Source organism: Macrobrachium nipponense, chromosome 11 (genome assembly GCF_015104395.2).
Source record: "Macrobrachium nipponense isolate FS-2020 chromosome 11, ASM1510439v2, whole genome shotgun sequence".
Taxonomy (NCBI): domain Eukaryota; kingdom Metazoa; phylum Arthropoda; class Malacostraca; order Decapoda; family Palaemonidae; genus Macrobrachium; species Macrobrachium nipponense.
In genome coordinates this window covers 6,498,209-6,515,382 of record NC_061087.1, presented here as the reverse complement: position 1 = coordinate 6,515,382, position 17,174 = coordinate 6,498,209, and the positions used below count along the sequence as shown (strand labels likewise).

At 36.4% G+C, this 17,174-nt stretch overlaps 1 pseudogene across 1 annotated transcript; it reads left to right on the top strand.

The window, feature by feature from the left end:
* The first annotated feature begins 859 nt into the window (after positions 1 to 859).
* Positions 860 to 15,638, top strand: LOC135218288 (glutathione peroxidase-like; annotated as a pseudogene). The gene is made up of 5 exons (XR_010315283.1): positions 860 to 999; positions 7,409 to 7,586; positions 12,537 to 12,662; positions 14,350 to 14,493; positions 14,920 to 15,638. The product of XR_010315283.1 is annotated as a glutathione peroxidase-like (transcript).
* The last annotated feature ends 1,536 nt before the right edge of the window (positions 15,639 to 17,174 follow it).

Sequence of the window (17,174 nt, the reverse complement as noted above, 5' to 3'; positions counted from 1 at the left end):
GAAAGGAGTTCAATTTAAACTTCAAAATCATGCCTGCTTATGATCCAACACTACGTTTTTTACTTTTTCCAGCAAATCCGATGTAACCAGTATCCTTGCTCACGTAGTATAATGATATATTATTGTAGGTTATTCCCACGCTTTTGCTGCCATCAAACTCCAATTTAACGCTTTTTGCTTGGTTTACGATATCCTGTGGACATGCAAAAAAGTCATCCAGTATGTCGTGTGCGTAATTTTTTTCCTAATATTTATACGACGTGGCGAGCGCTGCTCGCTGAATAATATCCAATGGCAACTGTCTGGGTACCAGATGTATAATGATTGATATGCACGTTGGAAACAACGCAGTTCCGTATATGAATTTCTCTCATTTTTAAAATTAAAAACTTACTTGTACTCAAATTTCATTTCACGTAAACGTCATTACCCTATCGCTTTACTCTGATACATGCTTTTGGATTATATGTTTTAATGACTGGAATGAAATATGGATATATCGACGTCAGCAATGTACAAATTGAGAGACTTTTGTCTTGAATGTGTATCATTTAGATTCGGGTGCCTCAATGCAGTCTCTTGAGATATTTTGTAATCTACTAATTCGGAGTTAGCATACACTAGTTCCACGACATAATCGAGGCGGTTCTGTTTCATATATACGTACGCCCATTTTATTTAAATAGTATCGTAATAGAACATCAAACAACCTGTTAAGTAAACAATTTAAACAGAAAATTTACCTTTTTTGTGAAATTTCATGCTTCAATTTTGAAACGAAAAGCTCTGTTTCCTGAATTGCGTAACTCAGCAGAAGTGAAACAAAGAAAACAACAATATCCCCAGAATGTGTACGATACCTGACTTTGCTTGCGCAACCGGCGGCCCTTCTAAAAGACAACCCGCCGCTCCACACCAATAACAGCATCCCGCATCAAGAATCCTATTCAGTGTACGTCTGACGTACGTGGAGTTTGGATTGTCCTCGAACCCCAACAGGTGAGCTCTCTTGACTTTTGACAGTTGTTAGATACTCCGTTATTTAAGTATGCATGTAGTGTTACCTCTATGTAGAATGTCTAGTAATATATTCTGGATTCTTGTGTGTAGGCTATAAATACTTACCTGCTTTTTAGTCGACTGTTACAGTGGAGAAAAAGTCCATGCTACACATAATATATCTTTTCAAACATTCATGTTCATGTGTTTTAAAATAAGATAGACTGCCAGGTAAGCAAAATGGAAACATCAGTAAATATTAAGACCCATAAATAAAAACAAATCTACAAAATATGTAGACTCACATATGCACATTCACACAGACTTCCACTTAGTCGTATTTCAGTAATACAACTCCTATGCACATGGACCCAGAAAACAGATGAAAATGTTTAACTGAGCCTTCGAAAGAACTACCTTCTTCCTTTTTCTGTTCAGTTAGGATGTAAAAGAAAAGGCAAATAAAATGTTTGTGGGTGTCAATAACTATTACAGATAGGTAAAATATTTATGGTTATTATGTTACTACCCCATGTTTGTATAATAACTCAACCTCAGTGACTTGATTACAATAATCTCTCTCTCTCTCTCTCTCTCTCTCTCCTCTCTCTCTCTCTCTCTCTCTCTCTCTCAGAGGAGAATGTGTCATGTGTTTCATGAACAGAAAGATGATTGAAAGAAAGTAAGATTTTAATATACATGCTTGAGAAAGCCATGTAATGAATTTTAGAGAATTATTTTTCCTTTGGTTAGTTTTTGTTTGTTTCCTTGTTTATTAAAATCTCTGTTACAGACAAACTCGTAAATATTCATCCGAAATCGGGATTAAATAGTAGTCATGACCCTTTCTTTAGATTGGTCTGAATATTGAAGCTTTACAACGCATTTTATATATGAGTTAAGTTTCTCAGAAGCATTTGAATTAGGTAGCACATTGAATTTCATTATTTTTAAAACCAACTTCGAATAATTAACAATTTTAACCAGCCCTAGAAGAGCCGTTGTTAGGCTCAGAGGTCTGGATAAACTAATCTTTTATAATGACAATCAAGAGTGTCGTGTTTTTCTTAGATAGTTTGTGTAGCCTTCCAAACGTAAAAAAAGGCTTTGTCATTACATAGCCTCCGGGTAAGAATTCACTTTCATGCTTCCTCATTTATAGCTTCTTCAAGACAGACTTAAAATGAAAGTGCGCACTTTCCCTTTGCCTGATTATATATATATATATATATATATATATATATATATATATATATATATATATATATATATATATATACAGAGTAAGGTTCTAGCTCTTGTTCAATTAAAAAAAAATATCGCCTAAAACCCTCCGTAAATGGTTATCAATGAAGACGATGCTGTGAATGAAAAAGATGTAGTACTATGTATGAGTCGCAAGAACTCCCTTTAGTTTCTAATCAGATTGGCTGTCACAACTCTCTCTTTTTTTTCTTTCGCTCGTACCGGGAAGTTCCGTTACTTAAACAAGTCACAGCAAAACAAGTTTTCTGGGATTTTATAAGTCCAATACACACCGGAATTTGATATCGTCCATAATTTTTGTTTTATTTTATAAGTCCAAGGCACACAGGAATTTGTTATCATCTACATTTAAGAAAAAAAATGATAAGTCCGAGACGCACAGGAATTTGATATCCACAATTTTTTATTTTATTTTATAAGTCGAAGACGCACAGGAATTTGAGATTGTCCACAATGTTTTTTTATTTTATAAGTGCAAGACGCATCGGAATTTGATGTCGTCCACAATATTTTTTTTTTATTTTATGTCCAAGACGCACCGGAATTTTATATCGTCCACAATTTTATTTTATTTTATTTTATAAGTCCAAGACGCACCGGAATTTGATATCGTCCATAATTTATTTTTTTTTACTTTAAAAGTCCAAGGCACATCGGAATTTGTTATCGTCTACATTTTTATTTTATTTTATAAGCCCAAGAGGCACAGGAATTTGATATCGTCCACGTTTTTTCTATTTTATAAGTGCAAGACGCACCGGAATTTGATATCGTCCACTATTTGTTATTCTTATTTTATAAGTCCAAGACCCACCGATATTTGATACCGTCCACAATTTTTCAGTATATTTCTTTCTCAAAGGCAAATTTTTTTTTATTCTTCGTCTCTACGTTTATTTACATTCCTCGGTTTTTCTTCTTTTTTTTTCTGCAGAAAGGTCGGATCTTTCCTAGATTGTGACCCCCAGGGGTTTTAACCCGGAATGTGTCCACCTTTGCAGCGTATTTGGTACCCGCCCCTTGGGGATGATCGTAAAATCATAAACAAAAGACTGTAAATATCGTGAAAAGATAATGACCTCTAAGAAACATTAGTCCTATATAACGACCCCCGAAAACCAAGATCTAAAAAAGGTCTTTTGTTTTTATAGTTACTCGAAAGTTCTTTTCCATTATCTTCAATCAGACCTGCGGTATATAAGGGCAAGAGTTCCCTGTTCCGTCGGTCTGTGTAATGAGCAACAGCCTTTTCACTCGAGGACAGATTAGCAAAATTCATACCACTGATGTATGTAATAAAATGTTCGAACTCTTCTCTCCTGCCCTGGTGGCAAACCATGCACTATACGTACATGTGCACTCGAACATTTGCGTTTTATATAAGAGCAGTTATACGCAGTTCGTTGTTCATAAAGCATGTATGATTGAACTGAGTTCCGTCATTGTAAGTCATCGATTCCGAGAAAATATTAAACATTGAAAAAATACTTACTCCTGAGGAATTTACCCATTTGAAGGATAAAAATTCTGTAGAAGTCAAGGAAATCGCACATCTTGAAAGCCGAACTTGTATTTCTAAAACTGGAAGCACTGAAACAGCAATGGAACACGGCAATGATTATGTTCAATTTGCAGCGGCTGCTTCTGCCTTATTCTCTTCATTACGATTAGATGCATTTGAGACTTTATTACAGACTGATAAAGGCTGAGTTAATAGTTGAATTTAATACAGAGTTGTTTCTGAATATATATGTATAATATATATATATATATGTGTGTGTGTGTGTGTGAGAGAGAGTTTATACAACTCAAAGAGCTATGGAAAGAATTAGAGACAGAAAAAGAGCAACATGGATACAAACTAAAGTAGAGGCTATTCTATAGCAACAAATAAGAAAAAGAAATGGGCGTGAGCAGGACATATAATGAGATTGTCAGATAATAGATGGACGAAAAGAACAACAGAATGGGTCTCTTGAGATTGCAAACGAAGCCGGGGAAGGAAGAGAAGACAATGGATTGACGAGCTAAGAAAATTTGCGGGTACAGAATAGCATAGAAAGGCCATTAATTAACAGAAGGGAGTGGAAGGACACGTCTGAGGCCTTTGTTCTGCAGTTGACTAGAAACGGCTGATGATATATATATATATATATATATATATATATATATATATACATATATATATATATACTACTATATATACATATATATAGATATATATATATATATATATATATATATACATATATATATATATATATATATATATATATATATATATATATATATATATATATATATATATATATATATATCATCAGCCGTTTCTAGTCAACTGCAGAACAAAGGCCTCAGACGTGTCCTTCCACTTCCTTCTGTTAATTAATGGCCTTTCTATGCTATTCTGTACCCGCAAATTTTCTTAGCTCGTCAATCCATTGTCTTCTCTTCCTTCCCCGGCTTCGTTTGCAATCTCAAGAGACCCATTCTGTTGTTCTTTTCGTCCATCTATTATCTGACAATCATTATATGTCCTGCTCACGCCCATTTCTTTTTCTTATTTGTTGCTATAGAATAGCCTCTACTTTAGTTTGTATCCATGTTGCTCTTTTTCTGTCTCTAATTCTTTCCATAGCTCTTCGAGTTGTATGAACTCTCTCTCACACACACACACACACACACACACACACACACACATATATATATATATATATATATATATATATATATATATACATATATATATATATATATATATTATACATATATATTCAGAAACAACTCTCTATTAAATTCAACTATTAACTCAGCCTTTATCAGTCTGTAATAAAGTCTCAAATGCATCTAACCGTAATGAAGAGAATATATATATATATATATATATATATATATATATATATATATATATATATATATATATATATATACATATCTTCTTAGGCACGAAGATATAGTAATTCAGTTGTATTCCACATAGGAAAATGAAAAAGGTATGTCTCAGAAAATGCCCAACAGTTTCGTCTTCCTATGGACCTCTTCTTGGAGCGTTTATTAATAAACGCTCCAAGAAGAGGTCCATTGGAGGAAGATTCTGTTGGGCATCTTCTGAAAACATACCTTTTTCATTTTCCTATGTGGAATACAACTGAATATATATATATATATATATATATATATATATATATATATATCCTATATATATATATATATATATATAGAGGGCGTTCCAAGCCCTCGAAGCGATGGATGAGTCAGGAGGACCTTACCACATTCGTCACAAGAGGACAGAGAGTGTGGTCAGTCTTACAAAACCTCTTATTAAACGAACACATGTCTATATATGCTTTGTGAGCTTACACACATATAGTTTTTAGGGGTTTAAATATAATAAAAATAATGCTTGAAACGCGAGAGAGATAAATGTATGGCTTGTACGTTTTATATGTTTGCGATATACCTAAATACTCAGGTAAATGTGCATTTGTATGAATTTCCGCTCCGTGAAGATCAAATATACACACACAGTGCAAAGAGAAGAATGCCACATCCTACACTTCAAGGGTCATGACCTCAGAAAACAGGATTGTTACGTATACGTTCGCAGCCGTAACCTGATAAGGAGGAACGTACCTCCTGTATAGGAAGGGTATGGTTGCTTTCAACGAACCAAATGAAACCGCAGAACAAATCTCGACTATTTTCCTAAAGGCTCACACCCTCTTGTTTGGCCTTGGGACCCCAAAGAAGTCGTGAGATAGTTTCGTAACCCCAACGAAAAGAAAGGACGCCCGATGAGGTCATTACTAAATGCGTTGGCGTTGAATTGACTATTTGCGTTCTTGCGCTTGGCTTCAGTTTTTACTCTTCTAGTAAGCTAGGCTCGTTCTTGATTCACACACACACGTATAACACACACACACACACACACACGCACACACACACACACACACACACACACATATATATATATATATATATTAATATATATATAGATATAGATATAGATAGATGATAGATAGATCGATATACACGAGAGCATTATTACATTTGTTATACCTACTCGTACACGCGTACAATTCTGTTGTTACTATTGGTAATCTCTCTCTCTCTCTCTCTCTCTCTCTCTCTCTCTCTCTCTCACACACACACACACACACACACACACACACACAGCCAAAACACATATACCCCTACTTTGATGTGTTATCTTTGGTGAAATACACACCGTTACCCTAGGGCCTAGATACTATTAATGTGGAGTTGTCAGCTTCTGTAATTGTAAATCTAGTTGGACAATTATCTCAAAATAATTTTGTTTTTAAGGAGGTGCCAGAAGTATTTTTGTAATTTAATGACATACCGGTTTGTTAGACGTGATATGGAGTATGTTGAAGAAGATATTTGTCACGTTATAATGGTTAACCGGTTTATCTTGCAAAACCAGCCAGTTGTCATAAAGCAGGTCTGATGAGGCCCTCTCCAGTAAAAGAAGAAAAAGAAGAAAAAAAAATAATCGGGATTTAACCTGATCAAGTTCAAGAGAACCTGTTACCTTATAGCAGGTTACGTGGCATAGCCGGCGATCTGTAGTGTGATTAAAAGAAATCGGCATGAATAAAAGAAAAAAACTGTTTCCCTTCAGATGGGTAAAGCTTAGAACAAGTTGCTTGGGAAAAATGTTTTGCTTAGTTTTATTAGTTTTAGATTATCTATCATTTTACTGGTATTATATAGGAAACAAAATTCCATTCCTGCTTGTTTGTGTGTGTAATCCATATGGTAATGCACTCGTTGTTATGTCGTCTTGACAGAACAGCCCTCTCTCTCTCTCTCTCTCTCTCTCTCTCGTCTCTCTCTCTTCTCTCTCTCTCTCTCTCTCTCTCTCTCTATATATATATAATAATATAATAATATATAATATATATATATATATATATATAATATATATATATATATATATATATATATATATATATATATATATATATATATATATATTCATATCGGTCTAGGGTTAGCTAGCTGTTCCTTGTACGTACCACTCCCACTCATATCTTTGCTTCTTGTATTAATGTTGCGGGAGCGGGATTTTCTTATACTGCCAAAACTGAAGTCATTCCTACGTATTCTTCCTTTCCAGGATGTTGTGGGCGGGGCTGGTATCCCTGGCGGCCATCGGCGTGGGCGTCCGTGCCCAGGACCGCGTCGCATCTCGGGCGTGCTTCCACCATCCCTCCAACGGAGGTACCATTTATGACTTCGAAGAGTCGGACCTCTTCGAGAGTCGCAACATTTCCCTCTCTGAATACAAGGGGAAGGTAAGTCCAATATATCTCAAGTCAGCGTTATGATTATTACTAGTCTTATTTCTGTGTTATCTGTAGTTTGATAGTTGCTTTTTGTATTACGTATATATGTCTTTTTCACGGTCTGAGAATAATAATAATAATAATAATAATTAATTATATTATTATTATTATTATTATTATTATTATTATTATTATTATTATTATGTGCAGAACTGGTGTGCGAAATACTGTTCAGGCAATGAATGCACTTCTGTCAATTGTAATTACCGTAAGGTAAATTGCATTTTTGCGTGATCAAATGAATTTATTTATTTACGTTCGTCTAAACGTATATAAGCGTTTTATTAGAAACGAAAGAAGTATCTGGCAATAAAATGAAAAGACAGCTTTCTTTAAAAAAAAAAAAATACCGGTAATTATTGTTAAAACATTTTGATTTCGCGCCATTTATCCTAAAGCGCGCAAAGAAGATTTCTCTGGTGAATGTTAAATCTTGTCACACGCTTGACCGGCAACTTGGAACTTTACAGTATAGAGTTTTGTTATTATGTCGTAATGGTGTCGTTATTGGAGGTCCAAAAACTGACTGTAAAACGCAGGAATTTCTTGCGGTTACGCAAAGTATTACAAAACTATTGCAAGAACTTACAGTCAAGTTTCTCATCGTTCAGCATATGCTTTTGTCTGTTGCCAGACGGGTATTTTAAACTAACAATCCACTGAAAATATTACTCTTAATGTTTACCATTAGTTTAACTTTTCCTTTTATGTTTATTGATTATTCAACTAATTGAATTACTCTTATTTCTTGATTATTTTGTCATATTCAGATTATTATCATACGAGTTATTATCATGCTCGTTTGAGTTTAACGAAACTACACAGTCACTTTGAAAGATTCAAGTGGCTTCAAAACGAATTGTTCCTCAATATGTGAAAGGTAGAGAAGTTGGACAGCCAAATAGGAAAAGACCAAAAAGATTGGATGAAAGTTGGCGGGAGAAAGCAGTGAAGTTGGCGGCGTCAATGGGGCGCTGCGAAAACCAACTCTGCTGTAATACATTTCCAGTTAGTGGTAACCCCCAGGCGGAGCGCCTTATTAGGAGACTATACGCTTCGCCTATCGATACCTATTAACGTTGAATTTCACGCTTATTCCCTGCATTTTGTCCGGTGGTTACACAATGTAGCTGGAACAACAATAGCCTTGTCACTCTGATTATGGATGAACGAATTGAATTTGCGTTCTGTAAATCTTGAATAGTAGTACTACCACGCAACTCGGGAATGCGGTTTAAACAGCATATGTAATTTGTCTATATAACTCCTGAGTTTGACTCTCTCTCTCTCTCTCTCTCTCTCTCTCTCTCTCTCTCTCTCTCTCTCTATCATGTCAAAGGTGGTCGAAGGAGGTTAACCTTAGAAAGTTGAAAGCCTGGGGCTATGAAAAGTTGCGATAGACCGCTAGGAATCACAGCGCAGCACTTTCACCACTCTCTCTCTCTCTCTCTCTCTCTCTCTCTCTCTCTCTCTCTCTCTCTCTCTCTCTCTTATTCAAGAGCGTAAATAATTAAGTAAATTCAGTTAAAGATTATTATTAACCAAAAGTAATAGTCTTTATGTCTCGACCAACTGCTAGCGTACAATGACGAAAAATAAAGATAAGTGTAGGTTGGTTTATAGACGTATATAGACATCAACAAATTTTAAGTCCAATTTAAGACATCAGCTGATGCATCGCGCCATTTTCTTTTCAATCGTTTCTCTAATACCTAAAAAGATGACATTAACGAATTTGCATCGTGAGGCACCGTCTCAGATGCTAGAATGTTTTACTCAGTTATGTAAGGATGGGTACCATAATAAAACCCCGCTGACATAAACCTCATTATCACGATGAAAAATTACTACGGTCAAATGAAGTCGTAGTAGTAAAACCAGTAAAAAGTAATGACACTGCAAAAGAAACGGCGCATCAAGAAGTGCTTCAGGTGAGACGCGGTGATGGCGTCTTCCATGACGCAACAGAGCAACTCGGGAACCAGAGACCTTCAAAAACGGCCCTACAACATCTCTTGATTTTCAACATTATTGTAAAAACTTTGAAATAAGCGCTCGGGTGCGCTGGTATTTTGATATTGTCCCCCTTTTTTTTTTCTTGAGAGCCTAGCGTAATATGTACTGGATGTAATTTATATTTAATTCTGTTTATAATCGTAAACTATAGGTAAATTCGGAAATTGGGTGTTTTTTGTCGTAAAAGGGTTGGTCTTATGTCCGGTTTTTTCCTATTACAGGGATATGGTCAGCCGGGGTTGGGCACATACAAATGTTACACTACTATGACAACCACTTTCCACACAAAGTCGAGAGTTAGTTTTTTTCACGCAAAGTCAAGAGAGTTGGTTGTACAACCAACGTACATGGTGTTGTGTGCCAAATAGAAACCGGTTATTTAGAAAGACAGTCGACAGACCCTTTGCTTTAGGGCGTTAGAAACCTTGCTCTAAGGCGTCAGTGTTTCCATTCCAACTGCATACAACAAATATGACGTCAGAATTTACATAAAAGGAGCCTCCTGACCAGAGCGTGTGGGGGAGCTTGTAAGAACCAGAATGTGGCTGGGATTAAGCCAGGCCCTTTTGCACCCTTGGCGAAATTCGTTGTCTTCCTGAGCGCGATGTGCTTAAGGCCGCTTGGTTCAAGGACGCCAATTGATCTGCGAGTCAATTGTATTGAAGGATTTTTTATTGCTTATCTTGAGTATTTTTTCTTGTTTATCTTAGTTCGATCTTCAGCGAACGAGTAGGTTCTTAGTACGATCTTCAATGAATGAGCAGGTTGTTAGTACGATCTTCAATGGATGAATAGAAATGCGCACTGAATTGTAACCAGAGTGATTAATATTTAAAGAAAGCCCCAGAGATATCAAACCTTCAAGCACTTTGGACTAGGAACAAACTCATTTTTTTTCCTACGAGAAACCTAATGATTGAACTAATGTATTGTTGCCATGTATGGTATCCCATCCCACTTACCAACCAGCCGCTCCTAGGATGCCTTTCTTACCTAATATGGAGAGTTATGTAGGGGCCATGTAGCCATCTTTATGGCTCAGTTCCTACTTTCAGATAATTTTGTAAGTTGCACTCGCTGTGCATATATATATACACACACACAAACTTCTCAAAGATGCCCGAGATATAAAGACGAAGCCGGTCAGGATTTATACCCTGTGTTTACTTTTTTCTGCAGTATATTAACATTTATAACAGGGTATCATCTTGGTTTGTAGAATATAAGGTGGAAATTTACTAGAGATCATTCTAAGTATTCATAGTTTTATAAAGTAAAATACCTACATGCAACGAATTGACATGATCTTATGAATACCCACACAGCTTGTTTTTTTCATGTAATGGTCAGATCAGGAATGGCCTTGTTGTGTTATTAAAATAATGAATAAATTCATACAAGATCACAAAGATTACACAGCTCTCATTCTGTCCACTTAACAGGGCAAAATTTAATTAACTGAGCATCTTACGCCTAGCCTTGAACATACCCAGTGTGATGCATGAATTAAGCAAGTTAAATCTAGAATGGCTCTCTCTCTCTCTCTCTCTCTCTCTCTCTCTCTCTCTCTCTCTCTCTCTCTCTCTCTCTCATGCAAACATCAAAGGGGAGATATTGAAGGGGTTTACGTATATCCTAGGAAGTAATTTAAATAGGTTCAATAGGCATAAAAGCTTCACCTTTACAACTACAAGCATCTCTGTAGAAAGTAACATCAGTTTTAAGGCTTATTAAATACTTTATTCGCATGCTTTGGTCACCAACTGATCGCGAAACTTTTCTTAGGCCTTTGATCAGCTAGGACAATGTTTTTGTGACTGCATTTGTAAATTCAATAAATAGATTAATAAAGTTCTGCGCTCCCGATAAAAGCGGTCAGCATTTGGATAATTTTACTGTTTTAACTGAAATTTTTGAAGTCATTCTTGAATATCACAATGAGATTCTCTCTCTTTTATTTTGCATCAGATTTTCTTTATCTTGATATATCATATTTTGATTATAATTCTTAAATCTCTCTCTCTCTCTCTCTCTCTCTCTCTCTCTCTCTCTCTCTCTCTCTCTCTCTCTCTCATCGCTGTGAATGCGTGAAGGTCACATAGCCTCGACTAACTGTATGAAAGGACAAGCAAAATATCAAACGACCACGGGGTTTTTGCAGTATAGGCAAGACTAAACCAACTTCACTTGACTTGCTCCATATGAAAACTAATTGTTCATTGTGCGTCTAGCCTTGAACATACCCAGGGCGAGGTTTATAATACCGCAGCTTTTAAAAACTGTTCTTAGTTTCTATGTAATTTAATCTTACAAATATGATGAGCAATGAATGTTGCTTCCTCTCTCTCTCTCTCTCTCTCTCTCTCTCTTAATCAGAATGAGCCGTTTGTATTAGATATACTTATCTTCTAGTCTGACAGCGTTGTGAGACACACATGTGGTTTATGCAGTCTCAACAAACACACTATGCGAACTTCTATGCCAGTTTAACGCGTTTTTTGTAGTTTTTTTACCATTTTTTTCGCGCATGTCTTTTCCTGTTTTTTTTTTTCTGTCTGATAAGATGTTTTCGTACTGCATAATAAATATTAATAACAAAAACATCCGGTAGTGTTGTGTAACGGACTCCAATTTTTGATATGGATGGTGAAACTGATTAAGTGACAGGAAATGAATGCCCAGAAGACAGGATATGAATGCTCAGAAAAGGCGGTGTTCGTACACTGTGTATCTATTTATACGCAAACGTACAGCAGCTAGGAATATAAAAGTGTATTTGTGTACGTGTGTAATATACACCCATACATACACACACACACACATATATAGATGGATATATTACTAACTTAACTTCTAAGTATGTTTTTCTCCACATTTTGACAGGTTATCCTCATCGTGAATGTGGCAACCTACTGAGGTTACACTGCTCAGTACCTCGATATGAATGTGCTTCATGAGTCTTACGACAACTTCGAGGTGTTGGGCTTCCCTTGCAACCAGTTCGGCAAGGTGAGTTTTCGCAGTGAATTTTGGGACTATGGTGCTTTCATGTTTGTTTTCAGCCCACTTATTAAAATTGATAGAGTTTTGTAGTACACTATACTTTGTTAATAGAGCATTTTGTTCATGATTTTATCCATACATACATATATACACAAAATTGTGTGCATATATATATATATATATATATATATATATGCACACACACACACACACACACACACACATATATATATATATATATATATATATATATATATATATATATATATAATTGTGTATACACAGCTGTTTTTTATTCCATTTGCAGTAGTAGATGACATCATTAGATGGCAATACTAAGAAAATCAATACCTTTATTACTCTCTCTCTCTCTCTCTCTCTCTCTCTCTCTCTCTCTCTCTCATATATATATATATATATTTATCGTATACATAGATTGTTGAGCTATTCATAAATACTTTTCTTGACTTATTCATGACTTAATTTTGATTGTATTTCACATCAACACTTTTGCATTGTTAACATAGAATGCGCTTATTTTAATCAGAAGATGATTTAATTAGATTTTTCTCGATACTTTAATGGAGATGACGTCTAATGCTGGTAACCCAAACTATCCTAATTATGGCGCAGATATGACTAGACAGACTCCTGTGTCACAAGAATAGACAATTATCGTTTGCGTTGAAGATCTCATAACTTTCATGTGTTCTCTCATTTTCTTTTAATTGATACAAATGACGATGTCATGTTGCAGTTTAATTATGGCTGGGTTCCTAGTTACTATGAGCGCTGTGTTTGAATGACGCAGTTATCTCTCAAAGAAGCTGTCATTAAGAGCGAGATTCGGGGAGTCACTGTTACCATGAGGCTGTTTATAGTCCAGGAGGTCGTGTTTACAGAACGGCCTTTCATGCGGTTATTTATAGCCAAGGGTTACAGGACTTGATACTGTAACTCTTGTGTCGTGGCGCTGAGGTCGGTTGGGCTCACGGCTAGACCGTGGCTGGGCTATACGCCATGTTTTGGTTATGCGCATCTTGGATGTATCTCGACACTAAACAGACTTGCTTTTGTTTTTTCTTTCATAGTAACTCAGACTTTGAAGGAGACGCGTGAACGTTCCAATTTCATCATAAAGCATAAGCAATTCACGGTAATTATTGCACTTCTCAGAAACTGAAGTAAGGACGATCGAATGTTTTAGGGTCATCTGAACAAAGGTCTAGTGAGTAACATACTCTCTAGAGTCTAGACCTTGATCTGAGCAGCGCAGTTAGTCGGTGTATCCCACTACGGCAACATAAGTATGTCATGTGCCAAAAATTTTACAATAAAAAAAACAAAAACAAAAGTATGTTGTTCTTAAGTTCTTAAATATTTTAGTAAACAACGCAAGACACAAAGATAAATATCCTTTTGTGAAATATGTTTTCAGATTAGAAAAGCCTGCGAGGTGGTTTGTTTTGCTTCAAGCTACCCTTTTTCTGCGATGTATTCTAATTCGTCCATTTCTATTTTAACTTCTAGACTTTCTCTCCTCTCATCCTGTGCTAGATTTTTTACCCCAAGGTTAAATAACCCAAGCTAGACACAAGGCCATTTAAATCTAACAGCAACAGCCTTCCAAGATATTTTGATGTTAGTGAGTTGTTTACCCATGCAAATTATCTCTGGCGTTTTCCCTTAACAGCAAGAGCCAGCTGCAAATGCAACGGAACTGCAGAACGGGATCACATACGTTCGCCCAGGGAATGGCTTCAAGCCTAACTTCACTCTCTTCAAGAAAATAGAGGTTAATGGCGAGAAGGAACACCCTCTATACACTTACTTGAAGGTAGGTTTGTCGCTATTGTCACTTGTTTCTTTCTCTCGGGGTTGAAATGACACGTTGAATGTCGTGTGTTTCTGAGATGAATGGAACTGTCTTAGTTTTCTATAGGAATATGTACGAATTGACTTTGATTAAAAGATGGGAAGAGGTTTATCGTGACTCTGAACGACAGTAATATGGTGAGGATTAACTTTGTAGGTATCGAATAATTTTTTCAATGTTCATATCTTATTTCTTTTTAATCCTTTGGGGGCATTTTGATGTCGATCATTGGTAGATAGCAATTCTCAAAACGCTAACAATACATTGCTGCTTTTTAATTAATATACTTTCTAGCACTTCAAAAGCAGCAGGAATATTTCAAGACTCAAAAAACAATTAACCTAAAATCTCAACGAAATAATGACGAATTTCCTTCCGTTTTCCTAGGCCTACTGTCCCAGTACCCGCATCGCTTTCGCTGATCCAAACGCCCTCTACTACAAGCCCCTGAAGACCAACGACGTCCGTTGGAACTGGGAGAAATTCCTCATCTCAAAATCTGGAAAGCCCTTCATGCGATACGACCCCGGCACCAAGCCCGATGAGATCAGGAACGACATTATGTTCCTCCTCCAGCAAGATGCATAAGCCCGCAGAACTGCAATCCTCGGCGTCTTTTCGTACGACGCCCAAAACTTTCTCAAGGAACATCTAAAGAAAATTAAATATAAGAATAACTGTCTTGAGAAATTGTAATGTTTAATTGATGTTATACTCAAGTTTAACATCCAAGTCAGCGGTAGCATTTCCATAACCTTTAGTCATTGCTACTCCAGATAGTTCTTATAGACATTAGAACTCTCACACCATCCTCTAGTTAGAGTCTTTACACTTTAACGTTCTGGAATATTTTTCCATAGTATTTCCAGTTTCCGTGGCAATATTAGGCCAGTCCAGTGCTCCAGCTGCATGGCGCATATGAAGACCTCGCTAGAAACCCTAAAGGTGGGCATGGTTGGAAGAGGAAGTGGAGCTGTGATGGTCTTCTAAGCACATTCAGCCAGATCGGCTCCCTTCTGATGTCATGTGAGCGTTGTGCTGTACTGGCCACCTTGTTGCCATGGCAACTGGGAATCGATTTTACTCAATAAAACTTCCAAGTGGAACAGTGGTTTTGTGTAGTACCTTTCTTTTAAGCGGTCGACCTTTGTCAATGTGCCGTAGGAAAACTGCTGCGTGTTTCTTTTCATCATATTTCAAATGTATTTGTAAATTAATTCAGTTTTCTTCTTCTAGTAAAGAATTTTGTTTTTACTTTTTTTTTATATAATCACACATCTAAAGTGTTTGTGGGAAGCCGAAAATAGATAGAAAGATAGTTAACTAGATATTTATCTGGATAAAAAGATAGTTTCGAGCTATTTTTGGCAGTTTGGTGGTGAGTTGTCAAGTCTTCTAAAATAGATAGAAAGATAGTTACCTACATAGATAGTTTCGAGGTATTTTTGGCAGTTTGGTATTTTTCGGCATTTTGGATTGGTAGGATGCACACTAAAACAGATAAATTCAAAGGTAGGACACACGTTAAAATGGCACCCAATTTTTATTCCGCACCTGTACTGCATTCGAAACACATTCTTGTCATTGGATGTCGTAGGTATAAGCAAGGAGCTTGCTTCTCCATAAGAACATTGTGGACATAATGTCAATTCTTTGAAAAACATTCATGACCGATGGTCGTCTTCTCCTTCTACTTCTTCTCAGAATAATCCGTAGTCGGGGTCGCTGTTGTTTCAGTGAGCCTCTTCCAGAGGATTCTAACACTCACTGAACTGAACCAAACAAAAACTTCTTTCAGTTTTCTTCCGAGAATTGAAAAAGAACCCCACAAATTTACTGCGTAAAACGTGCTTACTTATAAATATCTACATTTTATTTTACTCAACACTCGAGTACTTTCAGGCCCTATCTGTAGCCCTTTCTCAAGAGATGTGTGGGTTGTCAGCCAGGGTCAAGGCCCAGCAGTCTTTAAAACTCACTTAATTGTTTATTTCTCAAGTTGTTTTGGTATAAGTTTTACGAACTGATGCCCTTCCTAACTCCAACCGTCTCTGTTTACCCTTGTTCGGAAAGAGAAAAAGCATAATAATTGCCAACAACAGCAACGCCAAACTGTAAACAATAAACTAGGGAACGAGTCTAGTCTCAAGGCAAATTTCTCCCGCACACATTCGCCTTTTTATATATAAAATAATTCCGCGAAGTTTCATGGACGAAATGATTTATAATCATCTGAGTTTTCCATGACCCCAAATATCTCTGTCACTTTTTATTCAGAGGTAAAATCAAACGGAATCCTTCAGTAGCCAGGGTTCTCGTTGAAAGCATAATCAACTAAACCCCACTGAAAGTTAATCTGGCAAGTCATTACCATTTGGTTCCTATTAGCAAGGAAGGAGTGGTTATGTCTGCCGCAATCACTTGGGTGTCGAGGCTGACAGACAACAGGGCAGCCCACAATGGCCAAAGATAGGTACGATTTAGAATGGATTAAATTTTTGGTATGTGTGGCAAACAGACTGGGGTAACGACTTTGGCCCACAGTTTTGTTTGCCCAGGGTTGATAAAGAACATGTGCCCCGTGTATGCAAGAATTGGTTTTCTTGTAATTAAAAGGTAATTATGACTATACTCGGTTTTTT